Raw genomic sequence first — 23,983 nt, 5'->3', positions numbered from 1 at the left:
ACTTGAAATAAGGTTTATCTCATTTTATCTGGAGATTAATAGAAACTTAAAGAAGATCATGGACACCATTTTAAAAAAGTGTCAATCTGGAGATGATAGTTGATTTTGCTAATACTTATGTGTATGTAACAGAAAAAAAACTTGTTAAAAGAAAAATTGTTAAGATAAAGAAATAATTAAGTTGTAAATGTTATACAAGTTTGTGTTAAGCAAATTGTAAATTTAGTTCTGAGTTGAGATCAGAGCTAAGCTTGCAAGTTGCAGTAATTCAATTTGAATTTTCAAACATTTTTAAGTTTTAAAAAAAAAAGAGAGCAAATACAGAAAAGAAGGACACAGATCTTGAATGCGTTGAATAGCACATTTCAAAGGCCCATAAATCTTTCTGTTATCTTAGACCTAAAACGAAGGAAGATTGACGAGCCATAGGAATTTCTGGGGCGTTTTAATGAAATCTACCGGGGGCAGTCAGGCGATTTGCTGTATCAAAATGGTCAGAATTCCCCTCAATACTGTGCTATGTTAATGCATTGCCTACCACCTTCTGTGGTTACTGCTGTGAAATGTAATAACATGAATTGGACAGAGAACGACCCTTCCCAGATGGCAAGGGCAGTCAGATTTTACTGGAAGGAGGGTGTAGGCCAAGAAGGAGGCTCAGTTACAAAGGTTAAGACTGAGTATGTAATGAAAAAGGATGATCTGCGATCCCAACAAGCGGCAGAAATGGTAGTTTACCAGCAGGAGCTCCAATATAGTGACTTTGGGTGGGTGGATCAGCGAAGAGGAGGATGAGACAACAGTGCTATATTTCTATCACCCCCCAGTGGTGGACGTTAGACATTGAACAGTCACTGCATCACGTTACCCTGGCCTATGACAGAACTGGACGAAACAGGGAGTTGGAGGACAAATACCGGCCATTACTTGAGACCGAATGGCCAGTCAAGGTTACAGCCACAGTCACGGGAAAAGAAGGTACAGCCGATTTTGTTACTATATCACCACATTTATGGCCACAGTCAGCTTCGGTAAGCCCTCATATTACACGTCAGGTCCATGACCAGTACCATGCCAGGGATATGGGGCGAATGGTCAGCATCTTACCGCAGCTCGTCAGAATAGGTATGAGATATACCTTTTGAACAATCCACGTCTGACATTTAAATACTGTACCACTATCAATCCAGCCTGTTTTCTTAGTGGTCCCCCTGTCCATGAAGACGCACCTGGCCACGACTGTTTAGCCTTGATTCAGGAAACTACCACAATAAGGGGCGATTTGAGTGACATTTCGTCAGAACAACCTGACATGATTATGTGTGGTCAAATATCCCACCGGGGTTTAGTTAATGACCTACTGCAGGCCCTCCTTCTGCCAGCGCAGATTTCCGTTATTAAATGCGCTGCCCACACGAATGGTACAACCCCAGTTGACATTGGTAATGAACGAGCAGATTGTGCAGCGCGCACAGCCGCACAAATTCAGCAAGTGATGGTGCCTAAAATGTTAAGTCAGACTAAACGATCTACTATGAATGTGTCTGCTTCTGACAAGCCAATGCCAGACGTCATAAGGTTACAGGAGGACGCTCCTGAGAGTGATAAACAAATGTGGAAACGGTTAGGTTGTACATATGATTCTGTTTCCTCTTTATGGACCACGCCTGCACATCAGACTTGTATGTCTGATGTACTGGCTTTATGGGTCATCGAATGTGTACACTTTGCAACTCATTGTGGGGCTCGAGGGACTAGTTATTTGTTGCTGGACCCTTGGTGGCACCCTAAAATGCAGGGGTTGGCCCAAAGTATCAGTAATCGGTGTTTGATTTGTCAGCAATATAACACCGGAAAAGGTATCCCTTGTGGGAAGGGGCAAACCCCGTTGCCCAGTGGTCCCTTTGAGACGCTCCAAATGGATTACATTGAGTTGGAAAGGTGTCAATGTTACAAATATGTTTTGGTCATTGTGGATGTGTTCAGCAGATGGGTCGAGGCGTATCCGACTATCTATAGTAAAGCTGCTACTGTGGTTAAAGTCTTGATGAGGGAAATCATTCCCCGGTACGGTATACCAGCTCAGTTAAGTTCTGATAATGGGCCTCATTTTATTGGACAAATTAACAAGGAGTTTTGCTCCCAGTTGGGCATACACCAGCAGTTACACTGTGCTTACAGACCGCAGGCAGCCGGGGTGGTTGAGAGACACAATCAGACCCTCAAAACTAAATTGGCTAAATTAAGAGCAGACACGGGACTGACATGGCTTAAGTTGCTCCCCGTTGCCCTCTTCCAGCTGCGGGTTACACCTGCGGGACCAGCCCGGCTCTCTCCCGCCGAGATTCTTTATGGCAGGCCTCTTAGAACTCCTTGGAGCCTGCAGGTTCCCAGACGGGTTCAGTTTCATCAGATGACTGAAGAAATGACCACCTATGTTCTAGCCCTTACGCAAGTGCTCAAGGAACTCCATGGCCCAGTCCGTGCGGCTCACCAGCCATTGCCCCAGTACCTAGCTCACTTTCAGTCCAGCCCGGTAGTTATGTCATGGTCAAAAATTGGACTAGGAAGGGGTCGGAGCCGCGATGGGACGGGCCCTTCCAAGTTCTCCTTACCACCCCCACAGCAGTTAAAGTGGAGGGGCGAAGTGCTTGGGTCCACCTACATCACTGTAAATTGAGTCCATCTCCACTACTGTAAAAGGTCGGATACTAACCTGCCTCCCTTCTCCAGTGCTATTTTACAGGTGTGGAGCATGATGGAGTGGCTACGCATCGTCTGTCTGATATTTGGCCTCACTTCGCTTGGCGTGTTATTGGCGATGGACATGGAAAAGGGGAATATTATGTATCTGTGTAGCCCCAACCAATCTACAAGGATACATCACCTATGCAAAGGTGATGTTCTTCACTGCCCCCATATACGAGGACATGGTATCGACTCATGGAAGGTCATCAAAGTTAAGGAGAATGCGGGAGTCATGAAGCAGCTGCACCGGTCCCGGCGATGGGAAGGGAACATTATATGGACATTGCCTTGTTTTTGGAATACATGTAAATTTGATTTTGGATGTGTTAAAAGTGGTACAATAAAGGTAACATCAGGCTGTCAGAAGAGTGTAGGAAGAGACCATGAGAAAGAGAAAGGGACTAGAGAGAGGACGGGGCGTGTGAGAAGGGAAGTACAGCTAGAACGTAGGATACCGGGAGATGCACTTAAGTTAATTAAAGGCCAAACTGAGGAAAACCCGGGTAGTATGAATCTCTTCTACCAGATTTACCACCGTCTGTATGGCCAGGGACGGGTTGTCTGCTACCCAAACCCCGCAGCGGTGTCTAGGTTATTTTCTGTTTCACCGCTTTGGGGCACTCCCCAAACGGTGGTTCATTGTCAGCGTTCCGAACCATTGCCCGAGCACGTCACTCTTCCTTACGATCCGGATTCAGCACCACCGGCTATTTGCCTTCCCCTCCCTCGGGATAATTCCCATTCACAGTACGATAGGCTGCGACGGTGGAGGGCGTACATACCTAGCCACTTCACTCCCAATAGGGATTCCCGGTCGTACGAGAATTGCTTCAGCAGTGAAGGATATGGCTGTTTGCTGGTAGAGGTGGACACAAATATAACATGTCTGTTTCCCACCTGTACGGACAGGAGGTGCCATATCACCCAGGCGTCTGGCCAATGCGTTTGTTATAACACCACTTGCGTTCCATTGAACGCTGGCCTCCAGCTCCTTTGTGGCTGGGCGAATGTCTCTCATATCACTGTTGGGAATAGGGCTTTCTGCATTGCTGGGCGGCCCGAATGGGCATTTCAAAATTGGATAAACTGGGCTACTGGGAGGTCCTTACGCAACCGATATGCTGATTGTGATGCTAGTCTCCACACGGAACAAGGATAATACTTTTTATTTAATGGTACGGCGACCAACGTTTTGTCACCCCATTTCCCCGCCGAATTGCTATAGGGATTCTAGTCCCTACCACAGTCCCCTGCCCTTCGGCGTGGAACCTGCATAATCAGTTAGCACGCCGGGCAGTCTCTGCTGAATTTTGCGAGAACTGGAAAAAACCTCAGGTTCTTGCACCCAACCGGGGCCACTCAGCCGGGTGGGGCATTCTGAGCGTATTGACACTGGGAGGTGTGGGGGGTTCCTTGGCTGTTAGTGATCGGAATTATTTTATTTGCGGCCTTACCATCTTGGGAAATGAAACCTTGGGAGCCCTCGGGGCAATAACTAAGGAGTTGTCTCAGCTACGGTTGTTTGCAATGCAGAACCGGTATGCTCTTGACTATCTTCTGGCCCGTGAGGGTGGGGTATGCGCCATAGTACAGGGCAAGTGTATCATGGGTGTTCAGGACTTGACCGCCATCATTACTACATTTATGGATCGCATACGGGATCACTTGGACGGGATGCAGGATCCTGACTCTTGGGGTAACTGGGGATCTGGAGGATGGAAGGACTGGTTGATAAATATGGCCATGTATCTAGTGGTAGCTATCGGCTGCATCTTTGTGGGCCTGGCCATCCTTAAATGTGTGATGGGTAGAATGCGGGGTGCACTAGATCAGATCACCGCCCCAATCACCGAAAAAAAAATTTAACTGTTAAAATCCATGAGGGTGAGGCAGATGAAGGGGGGCTAAGACAGGAATTGGAAATGCAGCGACGGATCTTTTTAGATGAGGGACCGTAGCTATAGATTGGATGGTTCGGTTATCATGGAATGATAAAAGGAGGGAATGACGAATGTGATATAAAATAGTTACTTTAGAGTTACTAGTTAATGTAATGTAGAAATAAGCCACTTTGATTCTTGCAGTTAGGGACAAAGGAATTTGAGACCGCATGGAAAAAGCAGGAAGAGGTGTGTCTATGAGAGTGATGCTGCATTGATAGGGGCCAGAGAAAGGGATTGGAAGTGAGCCAATCAGAATAGATTGAACAGGTCAGGAGGGACATAGGCTGACCTATGTCCGTCGAGTATGTGAAACTTGATACCATTTGAATTGATTTTGCAGAGATCCCTTTGTCTTTTAGTTCAGTCGTTTTCTGGGATGTAAGAAGCTGGATGTCTCTTACATTTCTGTAAGATGATTCAAGCTTGCAAGCTAAATAAATAACTTCTGTTTACGTGCGAATCCGTCTCAACTTTTATTGAGGCCAGACTGACAGAGAAAGAAATTTGGAGATTTACACTGGCACACATAGCGTTCAAAGCTCTCGTTGACTTCGATGTCACAGTGGCTGTCGAACTTCAGCAGGACTGTTTTAAACTTTGTCTTGTCCTCGCCTTCAGCAAAGGTGAGGGAGTTGAAGATGTGGATAGCGTGGTCCCCGGCTGTAGAGAGGAAGAGAGCGATCTTCCTGGCATCCGAAGCGGTTTCGAGGTCGGTGGTGTCAAGATACAGCTGGAACTTCTGCTTGAAAATCTTCCAGTTAGCACCGAGGTTGCCGGTGATGCGGAGCGGCGGGGGAGGGCGGACGCTGTCCATGTTACCGGATGATTGATCGCTGGTCAAAGGCAGACTATCTCAAGGTAGGTCCGTCAAACTTGAGCATGACTCACTGGTACCGTGATGTGTTGGGTATGCCAGGTCTGCGAGGACTGCGTTTACAGCAGCAGTGAGAGAGACATGCTTCCAACACCTGAAGAAATGCAACTTGATTTTATTGAACTTTTAACTATCATACATACTTTAACTGTGGCTTGACACATGCTGACTTGACTGGAGACCTGAGGCTAACCTGACCAGACTATCTTACTACCACATGGTGTATGTTCGAGTTGCTGCTCACGGGCTCTGACTGTCTCAGAGGCTGGATCCCCAGAGAGTGGGAAAACTAGTGCCCTTTGGCTTTATAGTGGTTGTGTCCTGTCTGGTGATTGGCTGCTGTGTTCTGTATGTTCAATGGTCATCCTGTGTGTCAATCACTGCCTGTCTCTGCACCATCATATACCTGTGTGTATATTATGACAGGATGGGGCTGGCGCCAGGGGCACAGTGATGCCTACTCACCCTGGCCGCCCTGAGGAGGTTATACAGTTTCTTCTGGCACTGCTGGCCAGTTCGGACGGTGTTGCTGATGGCGCTTACAGCCTCTGCCACCTGCGCCCAGGCACGGCAAACGGTGGCGGCTGGCTGCCTCCTTCCCGGGCCGGGGTACAGGGTTGCCAGTTCTCCTCCATGGTGTACAGCAGGTGTCCATAAAACAGGTGCCGCACTCCTTGGTTCCATCTTGTTGGCTGGGGTGAGTGTGTGTGGGGAGTGACGTGTGCATATGCGGCTGCAGCTTGTCAGCCTCCTAAATGTCAATTGCAATTGTGGCAAATCCTGCACTGTTTCTCATTGGAATAGATTGTGTTCCTGAGATACCCTCAATTACAACTCGAGAGCGATGATTGGTAATACAAAGGCTTTAATTAGCAGAGAACCAGTCAGCTACCGAGAAGTGTGCTCACTGCACACGGCCCACTGGACATTACCTTATATATGGCTCCCTGGGGGGTGGTCTTAATGGGATTGTTACATTAAAGGTGCAGTAACCATTCATCATATTCACCCCCTGTTTTAAAAGAAAACACAGAGTCCGTCGGGGGTGAAGTGGAATTACATGTCCAATCTTTTGGATGGTCTGATTGTCCTTGTTGACCTTCTCAGCTCCGACGGTCGTGCGGCGGACACGGGCGTCTTCAGTGGGGGTATATCTGAGAGCACAGTGGTCTGAGATTTTGCCCATGGTGGAGCAGGGGGGTTATCCGAGGTAACTAGGGTGATTGGTGCCGGCGCCGGCGGGGGGGGGGGGGGAAGGGGCCGCCAGAGGGGGGGCGCTGTTGGTGTCGGCAGACGGTGCGGGGAGGGGAGCATTGGTAGAGGGGGGGGCGTCGGTGGGAGAGCCAGCGGGTGCCAGGTCTCGCAGGGAAACTGTGCTCGACGTAGGCATATTGGGGGTTTGCATGCAGCAGCTGCCCAGGCGGCTGTCGCGCGGTCGGGGACGTAAGTGTGGGCGTTTCGGGAGGCCATATCCAGGGAGCCTCCTTAAGGCCTAGTGTCTCTTTCTCCAGCAATCGCTGGCGGATTTGGGAGGACAGCATACCTGCAATGAAAGCGTCCCGGATCAAACGTTCTGTGTGTTCGCTCGCCGAAACTTGTGGGCACCTGCAGTTTCTCCCCAACACCAGGAGTGCAAGGTAGAATTCTTCCAGTGGTTCCCCAGGGATTTGTTGCCTCATTGCTAGTAGATGTCGGGCGTAGACCTGGTTTACAGGGCGAATATAATGTCCTTTCAACAGCATCATTGCTGCATCGAAATTGTCCACGTCCTCGATGAGGGTGTAGATTTCTGGGCTCACCCTCGAGTGCAGAACTTGTAGTTTCTGTTCTCCCGTGGGTGTGCTTTTGGCCGTTCCGAGATATCCGTTGAAGCACGCCAGCCAGTGCTTGAAGGTTGCAGCTGAGTTTACCGCATGGGGGCTGAGTTGCAGACACTCCGGCTTGATTCGGAGCTCCATTCTTTAAAAACTAGCGTTTTAAATTGATGCACGATCAATAACCCCAGAAGCGAGATTGGAGAGAATTGAAGGCTTTAATCAGGTAGATGTTTCCCCCAGTAGAGCAGGTACAGAAGAAAGCTGTTGGGCGGCACAGGCTCTTATACCCCGCCTTGCAGGGCGGAGATAACATACAAGCTTAACCAATGGGAACAAGTACATTCTTCACCAATGGTATTCCGGCATTACCAGGTACCGTAATCCTCCTAACACAGTCTACCACACATCGCTTTCTACCTGAAAGGGGATAGTTTCATCCACCGCGTGCATGGCAGCCTGGATGATATCGGCCTTGATACGACTGACGGCCGACCGGGCCTCAGCCGTGAGGGGAAAAACCGTAGTCTTAATGAGTGGTCGGGCTTTGTCCGCAAATCTGGGGACCCACTGGGCGTAATAGGAAAAGAGCCCCAAGCATCATTTGAGTGCCTTGAGGCTACGAGGTAGGGGAAGTTCCTTATGAAGTTCCGCATGCGGTTGGGGTCTGGGCCTAGGACTCCGTCTTCCACGACGTAGCCGAGGATGGCTAGTTGGGTTGTGTGTAAAACGCATTTCTCTTTGTGGTAGGTCAGATTGAGGGCCCGGGCGGTCTGGAGGAACTTTTTTAGGTTTGCTTCGTGGTCCTGCTGGTCATGGCCGCAGATGGTGACATTGTCCAATTACGGGTAAGTAGCCCGAAAGCTGTACTGGTCCACCATTTGGTACATCACCCTTTGAAAAAAGGAGACCCTCCTTCTGCATCGCTGCAACTCTACATGACCCTGGTGAGACCACATTTGGAGTATTGTGTGCAGTTCTGGTCACCTCATTATAGGAAGGATGTGGAAGCATTGGAAAGGGTGCAAAGGAGATTTACCAGGATGCTGCCTGGTTTGCAGGATAGGCCTTATGAGGAAAGGATGACGGAGCTAGGGCTTTTCTCTTTGGAGCAAAGGAGGATGAGAGGCGACTTAATAGAGGTTTATAAGATAATGAGCGGGATAGATAGAGTGGACGTTCAGAGACTATTTCCTCGGGTGGATGTAGCTGTTACAAGGGGCATAACTATAAGATTCAGGGTGGGAGATATCGGAGGGATGTCCGAGGTAGGTTCTTTACTCAGAGAGTGGTTAGGGTGTGGAATGGACTGCCTGCTGTGATAGTGGAGTCGGACACTTTAGGAACTTTCAAGCGGTTATTGGATTGGCACATGGAGCACACCAGAATGACAAGGAGTGGGATAGCTTGATCTTGGTTTTGGACAATGCTCGGCACAACATCGAGGGCCGAAGGGCCTGTTCTGTGCTGTACTGTTCTATGTTCTATGTTCTAGACCCCATTTGTGACGCCAAAAGGGACCCTGAGTATGTGAAAAAGCCAACCGCTGCTTCGAAGGCCGTGTAGAGGCGGTCCTCCGGGCGGATAGGGAGCTGATGGTCGGTAGATTTTAGGCCAACCGTGGAGAATACCCGGTACTGGGCGATCTGGTTAACCATTTCTGCTATGCGGGGAAGGGTGTACGCATCGAGCTACGTAGTCTGATGATACTCCACCACCATCCGTTTCTTTTCCCCAGGCCGGACTACCAATTCTTGTGCTCTCCAGGGGTAGTTGCTAGCCTCTATGACCCCTTCTTTCAGCAACCGCTGAACCTCTGACTTGATAAAAGTCATATCTTGGGCACTGTACCGCTGACTCCAGGTGGCGACAGGCTTACAGTCGGGGTGAGGTTCGCGAAGAGGGGGGGGTGGTGCAACTTTAAGTGTTGCCAGGCTACATATTGTGAGTGGGGGCAGAGGTCCGCCGAACTTCAGTGTCAGGCTTCGGTGGCTACACTGAAAGTCCAGACCGAGCAGCAGGGGGGCGCAGAGGTGAGGGAGGATATAAAGTTTGAAACGGGCGTATTCGGCGCCCTGGATCGCGAGGTTCGCGACGCAATACCCAGTGATTTGGACCGAGTGGGACCCGGAGGCGAGGGCGATAGTTTGGGAGGCGGGATCGGTGTGCAAGGAGCAGCGCCTTACCATTTCTGGGTGGATAAAGCTCTCCGTGCTCCCGGAGTCGAAGAGACAGGGGGTGTCGCGCCCGTTGATTTGGACCTGCATCATGGAGTTCCGCAGGTGCTTCGGCCGTGATTTGTCGAGGGTGACCGTTCCTAGTTGCAGGTAGTCAGAGTTCTCAGCTGAGTCGGACTCACAAAATGGCCACTGCCATTTTGCATGTGTTGGATTTTGAAGATGGCTGCCGCCCATGACTCGCACAAGGCCGATGACGTGACAGACGGTGTCCGGCCGGCGCGCAGCCGCGTTGCAGGACCTGTGGGCCTGGGAGCTCGGTTTTTGGGCCCGATGAGACTTTTGTTTCTGGGCCTTGGGCCCAGCCAGGCAGACCTTTGCGAAATGGCCCTTCTTTCTGCAGTCGTTGCAGATAGCGGAGCGGGCTGGGCAACGCTGACGTGAGTGCTGGCCTTGCCCACAGAAATAGCATGGTGTGACCCCGGTGTGAGCGGGTCGCCGCACGGCGCAGGCCTGTTGCGTGGCCGAGTCTGGAGGGGGCCGAGAGGGGCTCGCAGGGTCCGTGGAGTACATGCGGAGATTATGGTGGGCCACTTCCAGAGAGGAGGCAAGCGTTACCGTGCCTTGAAGGTCTTTTGCTCCGTCTTCGGGGAGTCGCTGCCTGATGTATGTGGATCGTATACCCGACACAAAATCATCCCGGATGTGCAAGTTCATATGGACTTCTGCCGTCACCTCCTTGTGGTCGCAATTCCTAGCGAGCGCAGTGAGTCTTTCCACTTACTCGTCTAGCGTTTCCCTGGAGCACTGCCGGCAGGTCGATAGCAAATTCTGGGCGTGTGCCTCGTTTATTGGCTTAGCGAAGCGCTTCTGCAGGATGTCGACCGCCTCGTACGTGGTGGCCTTCTCAATCGTGGAGGAGAGTCTGTGGCCCACCCGGGCGTGTAGTAGGCTCAGCTTGCGAGGTCCGTCGACTGTAGTGTCCGAGGAGTCCAGGTCGGCCTCAAAACACTGGAGCCAGTATTTAAAAATTTCTGCGGCCTCCGGCGACCGAGCGTCCAAATTGAGCTTCTCCGGCTTTGGACCGCTGTCCATCTTGAAGTAGTCTGCTCATTAAATTGAGATACCCTGAATGACAACTCGAGAGAGATGATTGGTAATACAAAGGCTTTGATTAGCAGAGAACCAGTCAGCTACCGAGAAGTGTGCTCACTGCACACGGCCCACTGAACATTACCTTATATATGGCTCCCTGGGGGGTGGAGCAGGAGGCGGAGTCCCCCAGGGTTCCAAACCCGGTCTTAAAGGGATCATTACATTAAAGGTGCAGTAACCATTCATCACAGTTCCACATGGTGTCAGTGCTAGCCCCTTAATGGTCGTTGAATTGGTCCAGGTGCGGCGGCTGCTTTGCTGTCGTAGAACTCCGCGAATCCTGTTCTGGAGTCAACACTTAGTTTCAGGAATGGAGAATTCTACCAAATACATTCAGGTTGTTGTGTTGTGCTGCTTCGGATAACACAGGCTGCTGCTTGATGCAGTCTTAACTAAAGGATGTTCCAGACTCTGAAATGAGTTCAACGTGTTTATTGAACTTTAACACACTTCTCAAATGAGTTTGACTCTCTGCTAATCTAACTGCAGTAACTCAGTCTAACTGTGCCAGCTTGCTCTAAGCCACGTGCTGGGGTGTGATGCTGCTGATCAACGCTGTCTAAGTCTCCAGATGTCTGTCTGCAGAAAGAGGCAGGGTGTGAGTGCCTCATCCCTTTAATAATGTTTATGTCATGCCCCCTTGTGGTGATGCCACCTCTGAGTGTCCTGACTGCCCATTGGTTGGGTCCTATTCTGAGTGTTCATTTGTTGCATGTTTGCATAGCATGACACCTCCCTGTTTTTTTTGTAGATGTATATACATGTGAATGTGTCTGTCTAATGTGACTGACTGAGGAATATAGAACAGAACAAACAAAACTAATGCTCATAAGTCCAGTCTCTGAGACTTGTGTCTGATCCTCGTCGACCACCGGAGAGGTGGTGGAGGGGATGACGGTGTCTTGACAGGCGATGGGAGGCACGACTGGTGGCCCCGTGGTTCGAGGTGTCTGGAGGTGGCAATTCGACATGTGGAAATGGAGGGGAACGTGGTTGTGGGCAAGCAACTTTTCGCAGTGCCCTTCGATTCCTTCGCACAATGGAGCCATCAGCCATACGTAAGACATAGGATCTGGCGCGGCCTGTCGAACAACGACAGCCGGAGCAGACCACCCACCATCCGGTATCTTGATTCTGACCGTGTCTGCCAGGGATAGCACGTCCAGATCGGTGGCATGTGTGTCATAGCCCTGCTTGTGGCTGTCGCGAAGCTGCTGCATCTTCTGCAGCACCAGGAAGTGGTCAAGGTTGGGCAGGTGTATGGCTGGAAGCGTCGTCCGCAGGTCCCTGTTCATCAGCGGTTGAGCTGGTGACATGCCAGTGGACAAGGGAGTCGCCCGGTACGCAAGTAGTGCAAGGTGTATGTCGGAAGCGGAGTCCGAGGCCTTGCGGATGAGCTGCTTAACGATGTGCACCCCTTTTCCGACTTTGCCATTGGACTGCGGATAGTGCGGACTGGAGGTCACGTGTCTGAAATTGTAGCTCTTAGCAAACGTGGACCATTCTCGACTGTGGAAGCACGGGCCATTGTCGCTCATGACGGTGTTCGGGATGCCATGCCGTGAGAATGTCTCTTTACACGCTTTGATGACGGTCCGTGAGGTGAGGTCTGGCAGCTTCAACACCTCAGGATAGTTCGAAAAGTAATCGATGATTAAAATATAGTCGCGACCATTCGCGTGGAATAGGTCAATGCCAACCTTGGACCACGGAGACGTCTCTAGGTCATGTGGTTGGAGCGTCTCCTTGCTCTGCGCTGGTTGGAACCCCTGACAGGTTTTGCAGTTCAGGACTATGTCCGTGATGTCCTGGTTGATGCCGGGCCAGTAGACAGATTGCCGGGCCCTGCGTCTGCACTTTTCTACGCCTAGGTGTCCCTCATGAATCTGCCGCAGCACCATGCTCTGGAGACGTAGCGGGATGACTATCCTGTCCAGCTTGAGCAGGATGCCGTCGATCAGCGTCAGGTCGTCCTTGACGTTATAGAATTGAGGGCGTTGCCCTTTCTGCCAGCCATTGCTGAGGTTGTGGATGACTCGCAGCAACAGGGGGTCTTTGGCTGTCTCTTCTCGATGAGAACGATCTTCTCATCTGTTGCTGGGACAGTGCTTGCACACAGTTGTACCTGCAATTCAATGTGCTGGATGATCTCTAGTGGTTCACTGGGTGAGTTGACGGAGCGGGGACAATGCATCGGCGATGATGAGCTCCTTGCCAGGTGTGTACACCAAATTGAAATCATAACTCCGGAGTTTGAGCAGAATTCTCTGCAAACGAGGCGTCATGTCGTTCAGGTCCTTTTGGATGATGTGGACCAGAGGCCTATGATCCGTCTCGACAGTGAATGTTGGCAAGCCGTAGACATAACCATGAAATTTCAGGATGCCGGTGAGAAGGCCTAAACACTCCTTCTCAATCTGTGCATATCTGGTCTCAGTGGGTGTTATTGCCCATGACGCGTATGCTACTGGTACCCAGGATGATGTGTCGTCTCTTTGAAGCAACACCACCCCAAAGCCATCCTGACTCGCATCTGTGGTCTCTCGATCTGGGTCAAAAAGAATGCAAGGGCGGGTGCAATGGTGAGCTTGTCTTTCAGCTCCAGCCACTCTGTTCGGTGCTCCGCCTTCCACTGAAAGGCAGTTGATTTTTTTACCAGGTTGCGTAGGGCCGTGGTGTGTGTGGCCAAATTCGGGATGAACTTGCCAAGGAAATTGACCATTCCCAGGAAGAGCAGTACTGCCTTCTTGTCCTCCGGGACTTTCATTGCCTCGATGGCTTTAATTTTGTCTGTGTCCAGGCGCACAACGTGTTGCGAAATCTGATCGCCCAGGAACTTCAGCGTGGATGTCCCAAAACAGCACTTGGACCTGTTTAGCTTGAGGCCATGTTCATGTATGCGTCGGAATACTTTCTTGGGTTGCGACACATGTTCCTCTGGGGTTGTGGACCAGATTATGATATCGTCAACGTAGACACGAACCCCTTCTATTCCCTCCATCATCTGTTCCATGATGCGATGGAAAATCTCTGATGCCAAGATGATGCCAAAAGCATTCGGTTGTAGCAGAATCTGCCAAAAGGTGTGATGAAGGTGCAGAGCCTTCTGCTGGATTCTTCAAGTTGGATTTGCCTAAATCCTTGGGATGTGTCCAATTTTGTGAAGAAGCGCGTGTGTGCCATCTCACTCGTGATTTGTTCCCTCTTTGGGATGGGGTAATGTTCCGCATAATGTCTTTGTTTAGATCCTTGGGGTCAATGCAGATGCGTAGATCCCCCGAAGGCTTCTTTACACACCCATCGAGCTGACCCAGTTGGTTGTTTCAGTGAACTTGGAGATGATGCCTTTTTGTTGTAGGCTCGTGAGCTCTGCCTTCAGGCGCTCTCTCAGTGGAGCAGGGACACGTCGTGGTGCGTGGACCACTGGCTTGGCATCAGCCCGCAATAGAATCTTGTACTCGTACGCCAGCGTACCCATCTTGCTAAATACATCTGGGTACTGGGTTATGATGTCGCCGATGCTGGCCTGAAGATCCGAATGGGACGGCGTCGTGGTGTAGACCCTTTGAATGTGGTTCAGTTGCTTGCAGGCATGCGCACCTAGCAGGGACGCCCTGTCTGGTTTGACAATCTCGAAGCGTAAGCTTGCTTGTGTGTGTCGGCTGGACACCTGCATATGGCAGTCCCCCAGTGCCTCGATTGCGTTTCCATTGTAGTCCAGGAGTTTGCAGGCAGCTGGAAGGATTGTGGGAGGTTTCTTGATTCTCTTGAAGGCCACCTGCGAAATTGGGTTGGCGGAGGCACCTGTGTCCAGTTTGAACTGGATGGGGCAGTGGTTGACCTTCATCACTGCATGCCATTCGTCCTCGGAATCCACGGCCAGGATTGATTGGACTCGCGATGTGTCCGGTGTGGTGTATTTGCACTTTGTAATAATGCCCACTCGGTAAGTGTTGTCCAGGTATTCATCATCTGGATCCATCGCACTGCCTGGATCAGAGTCATGCATTCGGTGTTGCACACTTCTGATGTGCCGCTGTTGGAATTGGGAGCGCTGGCTCCTGACTGGTGGTGCAGATCTACATAGGGCTGCATAGTGGTTTGGCTTCCCACAGTTTAAACAGTGTTTGCCTCTTGCAGGGCAGTTTTTTAAAAAATGGGCGGTGCCGCAGTTCGCACACGTCATGACGTCTGCGTCGTGACGCTCAGTGCGTCGTTGCGCATATGCGGTGCGGTCCTCAGATGTCTGCACCTGAGCAGTGCGGTTTTCGGCCACTTCGTGTTCCCGATCGCATTGCGCATGCGTCGGACCCTGGGAGGAGCATGCAAAATGGCTGCTTTCGTCAATGTGGAGGCGCTGCATCCGGGAGATGGCCTGAACACTCTCCACCTCGTGGGAGGCTTGTTTATCACTTTCTGCCGTTTTGTACTGTGAATAGCGAGTTTTAGAGTGCTCATGCACAGTACACGTTTAAATCGCGACTGGCAGGGTCATGTGCTTGATTTTCAACAATTGCTCTCGCAGAGGATCAGAGTGGACTCCAAAAATGATTTGGTCTCTGATCATGGAGTCAGTGATATCACTGAAGTTGCAGGATTGCGCTAGCAGTCTAAGGTTAGTTAGATAGGAGTTGAAGGATTCGTCTTTACCTTGCATCCTCTGCTTGAAGATGTAGCGCTCGAAGATTTCCTTGGTGTCCACCTCGCAGTGGATGTCGAATTTGTCCAGGATGGTTTGGAACTTTGTTTTATCCTGCCCTTTGGAAAAGTGAAAGGAATTGAAGAGCTCTATCGCATGGTCACCCACAGTGGTGAGTAGAAGAGCTATCTTCCGAGCATCGGTTGCGCACAGTGCTATCCACTTGTGCTACCATGCTACAAGGGCAGCACGGTAGCACAAGTGGATAGCACTGTGTCTGCACGTTCTCCCCGTGTCTGCGTGGGTTTCCTCCGGGTGCTCCGGTTTCCTCCCACAGTCCAAAGACGTGCAGGTTAGGTGGATTGGCCATGATAAATTGTCCTTAGTGCCCAAAAGGGTTTAGGATGGGCTATTGGGTTATGGGGATGGGGTGGAAGTGAGGGCTTAGGTGGTTTGGTGCAGACTCAATGGGACGAATGGCCTCCTTCTGCACTGTATGTTCTATGTTCTATGTTCATTGAGGTCGGATGCTTCTATGTATAGTTGAAATTTCTGCTTGAATGATCGCCAGTTGGCACTAAGATTGCCGGTGGTCCTGACCTGATGAGGAGCTTGAATCTTGTCCATTGTGCCTGTATTCAGTAGCTGGTTGTCACGAATCTTGCTGAGATTAACTAAATAGATTGAACAGTCACTCCTGGTATCATGTTGTGTTATGCTGCTTCGGATAACACAGACTGCTACTTGATGCAGTCTTAACTAAAGGATGCTCCAGGCTCTGAAATGAGTTCAACGTGTGTATTGAACTATAAACACAGTTCTCAAATGAGTTTGACTTTCTGCTAATCTAACTGTAGTAACTCAGTCTAACTGTACCAGCTTGCTCTAAGCCCATGCTAGAGTGTGATGCTGCTGATCAATCCTGTCTACCTCTCTAGATGTCTGTCTGTGGAAAGAGACAGGGTGTGAGTGCCTCATTCCTTTTATAGTGTTTATGTCATAGCTCCTTGTGGTGATGCCACCTCTGAGTGTCCTGACTGCCCATTGGTTGTGTCCTAATCTGTGTGTTCATTGGTTGCATGTTTGCATATCATGACACAGGTGAGCAAATCTTTTGTCTTGCTCATTCTGAGAACATCAGCATAGGGAAGTCTAGAGGAGGCTATCAAATGCAGCTGTCAGAAACACTTGAGCATAGACAGATACAAATGCTGAAGTAGCTTTTTGCTTTGCTATTGCAGAACATGGACTGCTGACTGCACTTGCAGCTCACTTCACAAAACTCATCAATCTAATGTTTCCCAGTTTGAACATTGGAAATAAATCTCATGTTGGACAACAAAAGCCACTGCAATAATAAAAGCTTTTGCTAATCACCATTCAGCCCAGCGTGGTGAGTGTTTTCTCTGAAATGCAAATTTCCAGAATGTGCAGTAAAGTTTTATTTCCTACCTATATCAAAATAAATGCTCCATCCTGCTATGAATTGAAGCCCTCTCAATTGCTGATGGAAATTAATACATGCACAATACTCCTGCAGATGTCATCACAATCACTATCATTGGCATCAGAATATGATAGAATGTTACATTGAGATTAGAAGAGTTGCTCTCTTTATTTGGTTCTAAATATGGCAGTCAATATGGTCACCTTCCTTAATTCTAATTACGTTGGCTTTAGAGTCGGCAGATATCTTTCGATACCGCCACAAGGTTCAAACCCGAATACTGATCAAAGAGCCGATACACCAGTTCGTTTGTTCAAAGTCAATGTTATTTATTTACATACACAGCAATATCTGCTCATGCACGAAATACTACAGACGAAACTATCTTGAATGCTAAAGCCTATACCTAGCTTCGGGTGCCCACTCAGTCAGAGGAACAATGACCCGTTGTTCAGATCTGAGGCTGCTGGTGTCGAAGTGATACAAGAGGACAGCTAAGGTCGGCCGTCTGGTAGTGAGCGTTGACCTTGGACTTCCTTGCCTCTGGTGTAGCTGGTGGAAGGGTCTCTCCGCTTTGAGAGCTGACTCCAAGAAAGCGATTCTCTCTTGGGACCTTCTTCTTATACCTGAAAGGGCTTTGCCCGCTTTTGGGCGGGCCTTGAACTTGTCCCCAATCAATTGGGCCATATCTTGATCATTCGTATTGATCTTGACCAATAAAGGGGTGAGTGCCCTGATGGCTGGGCTGGTCCTAGGTGGTCGTTGGCCTGGTTTTGTTTGTGCTTTTGTTTTGGGGAACTGGCGCCGCGAGGTCTGGAGCCTGATCGGTTACTTGAGTATCTCCCCTTTGTTCCCGGAGATGGGCCATCAATATGCTAATACACCTACAGTTTCAGTCTCGTCAGGGAGCTGCGGTTCCAATACACGCACAGGCTCTGTGCCTGCTTGTTTTCTTAGCATTGTCTATAGTTCCCTGCAGTCTTTGCAAACATCCATTTTGTATACTGGAAGCGGCCATCCCTGATGGCTACAGAAGTAATTTAGTTATGTCTGAAACAAAGGTTTTAAATCTAACCAAAGGAAGCCATATCGGTATGGGTCTGGAGTTGGCTACAGTAGACAAGCAATTGCTAGCATTTCAAGAATTAAAACTTAACTTGTCGCAATATATGATAATTTCAGGCATAAGGAGCGGGATTCTCCGACCCCCCGCCTGGACGGAGAATCGCCGGGGGGCGGCATGAATCCTGTCCCTGCTGGCTGCCGAATTCTCCGGCGCCGAAAATTGGGCCTAGCGGCCGCCCGTTTTCAGCCAGTCATGCCGGCGTATGTTACACCAGGTATTTGCCGGCGGGACATGGCTGCGCGGGCGGCCTCCGGGGTCCTCGGGGTGGCGCGGGGGGATCTGGCCGCGGGGGGTGCCTCCACGGTGGCCTGGCCCGCGATCGAGGCCCACCGATCCGCGGACGGGCCTGTGCCGTGGGGGCACTCTATTCTTCCGCACCGGCGGCTGTACCGGTCCGCCATGGCCAGTGCGGAGATGAAGCCCTCTGCGCATGCGCTGGGATGACGCCAGCACATGCTGGCGCTCCGGGGCATGCGCCAACTCGCGCCGGCCGGCGGAGGCCCTTCGCCGCCGGTTGGCGTGGCGCCAAGCCCCTTCCCCGCCGGCTGGTGCGGCGCAAACCACTCCGGGGCCGGCCTCACCCCTGAAGGTGCGGAGGATTCTACAGCTTTGGGGCGGCCCGACGACGGAGTGCTTCACGCCACCCCTCGGCGCCGGGGCCCCCCGCCCTGCCGGGTAGGGGAGAACCCCGCCCAAGATTCCTACTACTGGCTAAAAAAAGGAGTTCAGGATGGTATTAAATAAAATATCAAAGGAAGAAGTTTAGAATGTTGCCAAGAAGAGTAGCAAGCTTGAGGATTGGGAGATTTTTAAAATTGAGCAAAGCAGAACCAAGAAATTGATAAGAATACGAGAGTTGGCTAACAAGAGACAGAAAAACAGGTTGTAAATATTTCTTTAAGTACATAAATTGGAAGAAATTAGTGAAAATGAATGTCAGTCCATTAGCAACAGAGCCAGGTAAAATTATAACAGGCAATGGCAGAGGCATTAAACAAATTCTTTATTCAGTTCGCCAAAGCAATGGTCCCATCATCCTAGTCCAAGTAAGCCTTGAAGATTCCACCTCATGGCCAGTCCAGCTCAGCAGGTTTTCAGAAACGATAGTCTTGGACTGAATCAACTATTACTTGGACAAGTGAGGATTATGTCACACTAAAGCAAGACGACTTCTGAAACATAAATTCAAAATGGACACAGTCCGTTAAAATAAAGTGGATTTGGGAGGTCATGCGACGTTTAACCTGCCGATACATACAGAACTACAAGGCCCCTGAGCTAACCTTCATGTCTGGACAAAACATTAAATTGCAAACAACCTTTCTGGACATATCTTCGAGAAGTTATTAAAATGTAAATAAACTGTTTCACAATACTGTGTGCAGATCTTCCAAATTCAGAGTTCAATTCCAGAGAATGGGTGTGAAAAAGCACTGGGCGGGACTCTCCATCCCAGGACATCCGGAATGCGTTACCTGATACATTCGTACTGACTCGTTTGCATCTATTTAGCGGACTGGTGCCCTGTGCTCCGTCTTCCAGTGATGATCCCCCTATGCCTGGACGCTGATCACTTCTGGTTTTTGTCATGATATTCAAACACACACATCATGATAGACACACCAACAGACAAATCAGAACACACAACACCACAACCAATCACAGAAAGATATAAAAGCACAAACACGACACCTGGTGGTCAGTATTAGCCGGAGAGGAGGACCAGGACAGACCTGCTACACGACACACTCAGGGAGACAGCACGTGCAGAGTATCCAGAACGAACTGTATATAAGAGTTAAAATAAAATAGAGTTGTACCACATACAACTGTGTTGGCTCATCTGTGCACCAGAGAACCCAACACCACATGGTACAGGAGTGGATCGATACCTGCCGGCATACCTCAGTGTACAGAGACAACCAGCAGTGCCCAGGCAAAATGATAGAGCTCCCGGTTCCGCAGCCGCTCCAGTGCCACGGCAATCTCCGCGAAAACTGGCGGCGATTCCGGCAAGTGTTCGAATTGTTCCTGGTGGCAGCTGAACTCCAAGATCTGGATGATAGCGAAAAAATTGAATTTCTCCTCACCATCGCCGGTGCAAGGGCAAGAGAAATTTTCACAAGGTTCAGGTTCTTCAGGAGGCAGCAAAGGTACGATTACCAGGCAGTCCTGGACAAATTCTCCAAGTACTGTGAAGAAAACGCAATCCAATCGGCAAGTAAAGGTAAGAAAAGTGGCAGTACTCACCTCGTGGCCGGGATCCCGGAGCCCGAATTCCCAGAGGCCGAAATCCCGGGCCTGAGAGAGGGCTGGGTCGAGGTCGGCGGCCATCTTGCTAAAGGTATCATGCTAGCACAGTTGCGCGAGCAGTGCGCAGAACCGGAAGTTTTGTTTGCGCATGCGCGAGATGCTGCGCATGCGCAGTCAAGAAAACGGCCATCGGTAAAGGAACAGCGATCTGAGCATGCGCAGTCGCTTCCTACGTGCTACATACCGAGCGTCAGGATGGCAGTGGCGACCAGCACCGGCGGTCCAAGACGGACACACCAATTCGCGCCATCGCCAGACGTTGATGCGAGCAACAATTCTCTCTCCAAGGCGACATGCTTCGACGTTTCTCTGCGGAGCCGCCCTTCCGGCACAGCAGGTGGCCGGAACCAGTGTGCACGGTCTCGGCCAACTTCCACATCTGGCACAGTCATCGCCTTGCATGATATTAGTGGTGGTGCTTCTTCGATGGCAACGACCCATCGGCTACAAGATGCCGTCCACCACAAACATGAAAAGAAAAAAGACTCCACCTTGTTCCTGGCATGCAGGGCGGATGGATTGGTGCGTAGGCGCAATCAGCGAGCTTTGCGCCGCCTTCCATGCTCGCAACTGAACCGTACGCACACGCCGGATCCTCCACTGGTTCCCAAGGATGACTTCGTGGAGGTGCCATGGATCATGCCCCTTCCATCGCCACCAGAACCAAACCACAGCCAAGGCAACACTAACAAAGATGTTGAATGTTATATTTGTACGAATGAAAAACCAAGCACTGCACTAAGTACAACAAATGGAAAAGTAGAGACTTCGGCAGCAGCATCACCTCCAACAGTCCAAGGTGAACCAGTGTGAACACAAATCTCCACAGCTGAACCGGCTTGAGGACCAGCCTATTCTTGAGGCGGTCACCCATTAGACTGGACTTATAACGCTGTTCATACGTTCAAAAAGTCAAACACTTCTGTATTATAACCTGTTGTTGTTTATCGTTCCAGGTATCATCTGACCGGACCACTGTTCAAGTTTTTTTTTTTCTCACATTCATGTTTTGTTATGGTACAACCTTGTTAGTGTGACGCACCCGACATCGCCCCATGTAAATAGTTACGTCATATACACACGCTGTACACAACACACACACACACTCTTAGATGCACTCACGACACGATTATATTTATAACCACGTAGGCACATATCTTTGTAAAAAGGGGGGATGTCATGATATTCAAACACACTCATCATGATAGACACACCAACAGACAAATCAGAACACACAACACCACAACCAATCACAGAAAGATATAAAAGCACAAACACGACACCTGGTGGTCAGTATTAGCTGGAGACGAGGGCCAGGACAGACCTGCTACACGACACACTCAGGGAGACAGCACGTGCAGAGTATCCAGAACGAACTGTATGTAAGAGTTAAAATGAAATAGAGTTGTACCACATACAACTGTGTTGGCTCATCTGTGCACCAGAGAACCCAACACCACAGTTTCTACTATCATGGTCCTGGTGTGGTGGACCTCGCGATGGTAGAGTTCAACCGAGCCCATCCGAGGGTCAAATCCCCATACCGCAAATTGGCCCCGACCTCTCCCCTCACCCCCATAAAGCAGCTCCCAACCCCTGGAAATCCTGGGTGCCTCCTCACAACCAAGTCCGGCCCCACCCCCCCAGGTTCGCCTGTAAGAGAGAGATCCTGCACAGGGACCACTGTGATAGGGAGACCCCCCACAGGGACCCTTGTGATAGGGAGACATGCAGCAGGGACCCTTGTGATAGGGAGACACCCCATCGGGACGCTTGTGATAGGGAGACATCCCACAGGGACCCTTGTGATAGGGAGACACCCTACAGGGACCCTTGTGATAGGGAGACATGCCGCAGGGACCCCTGTGATAGGCAGACACCCCACAGGGACCCTTGTGATAGGGAGACACCCCATCGGGACCCCTGTGATAGAGAGACACCCCACAGGGACCCTTGTGATAGGGAGACATGCCGCAGGGACCCCTGTGATAGGGAGACACCCCATCAGGACGCTTGTGATAGGGAGACATGCCGCAGGGACCCCTGTGATAGGGAGACATCTCACAGGGACCCTTGTGATAGGAAGACACCCCACAGGGAACGCTGTGATAGGGAGACACCCCACAGAGACCCCTGTGATAGGGAGACATGCAGCAGGGACCCTTGTGATAGGGAGACACACACCAGGGACCCTTATGATAGGGAGACATGCCGCAGGGACCATTGTGATAGGGAGACACCCCACAGAGACCCCTATGATAGGGAGACATGCCGCAGGGACCATTGTGATAGGGAGACACCCCACAGAGACCCCTATGATAGGGAGACACCCCACAGGGACCCCTGTGATAGGGAGACACCCCACAGGGACCCTTGTGATACGGAGACACCCCACAGGGACCCTTGTAATAGGGAGACATGTAGCAGGGAGCCTTGTGATAGGGAGACACCCCACAGGGACCCTTGTGATAGGGAGACACCCCACAGGGACCCTTGTGATAGGGAGACACCCCACAGAGACCCCTGTGATAGGGAGACACACCACAGGGACCCTTGTGATAGGGAGACACCCCACAGGGACCCTTGTGATAGGGAGACACCCCACAGAGACCCCTGTGATACGGAGACACCCCACAGGGGCCCTTGTGATAGGGAGACACCCCACAGGGACGCTTGTGATAGGGAGGCACCCCACAGGGACCCTCGTGATAGGGAGACACCCCACAGGGACCCCTGTGATACGGAGACACCCCAGAGGGACCCTTGTGATAGGGAGACACCCCACAGGGACCCTTGTGATAGAGAGACACCCCACAGGGACCCCTGTGATAGGGAGACACCCCACAGGGACCCTTGTGGTAGGGAGAACCCCACAGGGATCCCTGTTATAGGGAGACACACCACAGGGACCCTTGTGATAGGGAGACACCCCACAGGGTACCTTGTGATAGGGAGACACCCCACAGGGACCCTCGTGATAGGGAGACTCCCCACAGGGACCCCTGTGATACGGAGACACCCCACAGGGACCCCTGTGATAGGGAGACAACCCACAGGGACCCTTGTGGTAGGGAGACACCCCACAGGGACCCTTGTGATAGGGAGACACCCTACAAGGACCCTTGTGATTGGGAGACATGCAGCAAGGAGCCTTGTGATAGGGAGACACCCCACAGGGATCCCTGTTATAGGGAGACACACCACAGGGACCCTTGTGATAGGGAGACACCCCACAGGGACCCTCGTGATAGGGAGACACCCCACAGGGACCCCTGTGATAGGGAGACATGCAGCAGGGAGCCTTGTGATAGGGAGACACCCCACAGGGACCCTTGTGATAGGGAGACATGCAGCAGGGAGCCTTGTGATAGGGAGACACCCCACAGGGACACTTGTGATAGGGAGACACCCCACAGGGACACTTGTGATAGGGAGACACCCCACAGGGACCCCTGTGATACGGAGACACCCCACAGGGACCCTTGTGATAGGGAGACATGCAGCAGGGAGCCTTGTGATAGGGAGACACCCCACAGGGACTCTTGTGATAGGGAGACACCCCACAGGGACCCTTGTGATAGGGAGACACACCACAGGGATCCCTGTGATAGGGAGACACCCCACAGGGACCCTTGTGATCGGGAGACACCCCACAGGGACCCTTGTGATAGGGAGACATGCAGCAGGGAGCCTTGTGATAGGGAGACACCCCACAGGGACCCTTGTGATAGGGAGACACCCCACAGG

The sequence above is a fragment of the Scyliorhinus torazame genome, chromosome 15, assembly GCF_047496885.1.
Source record: "Scyliorhinus torazame isolate Kashiwa2021f chromosome 15, sScyTor2.1, whole genome shotgun sequence".
Lineage (NCBI taxonomy): Eukaryota > Metazoa > Chordata > Chondrichthyes > Carcharhiniformes > Scyliorhinidae > Scyliorhinus > Scyliorhinus torazame.
The sequence above is the reverse complement of the archived record's forward strand: the minus strand, read 5'-3'. Positions refer to the sequence as shown.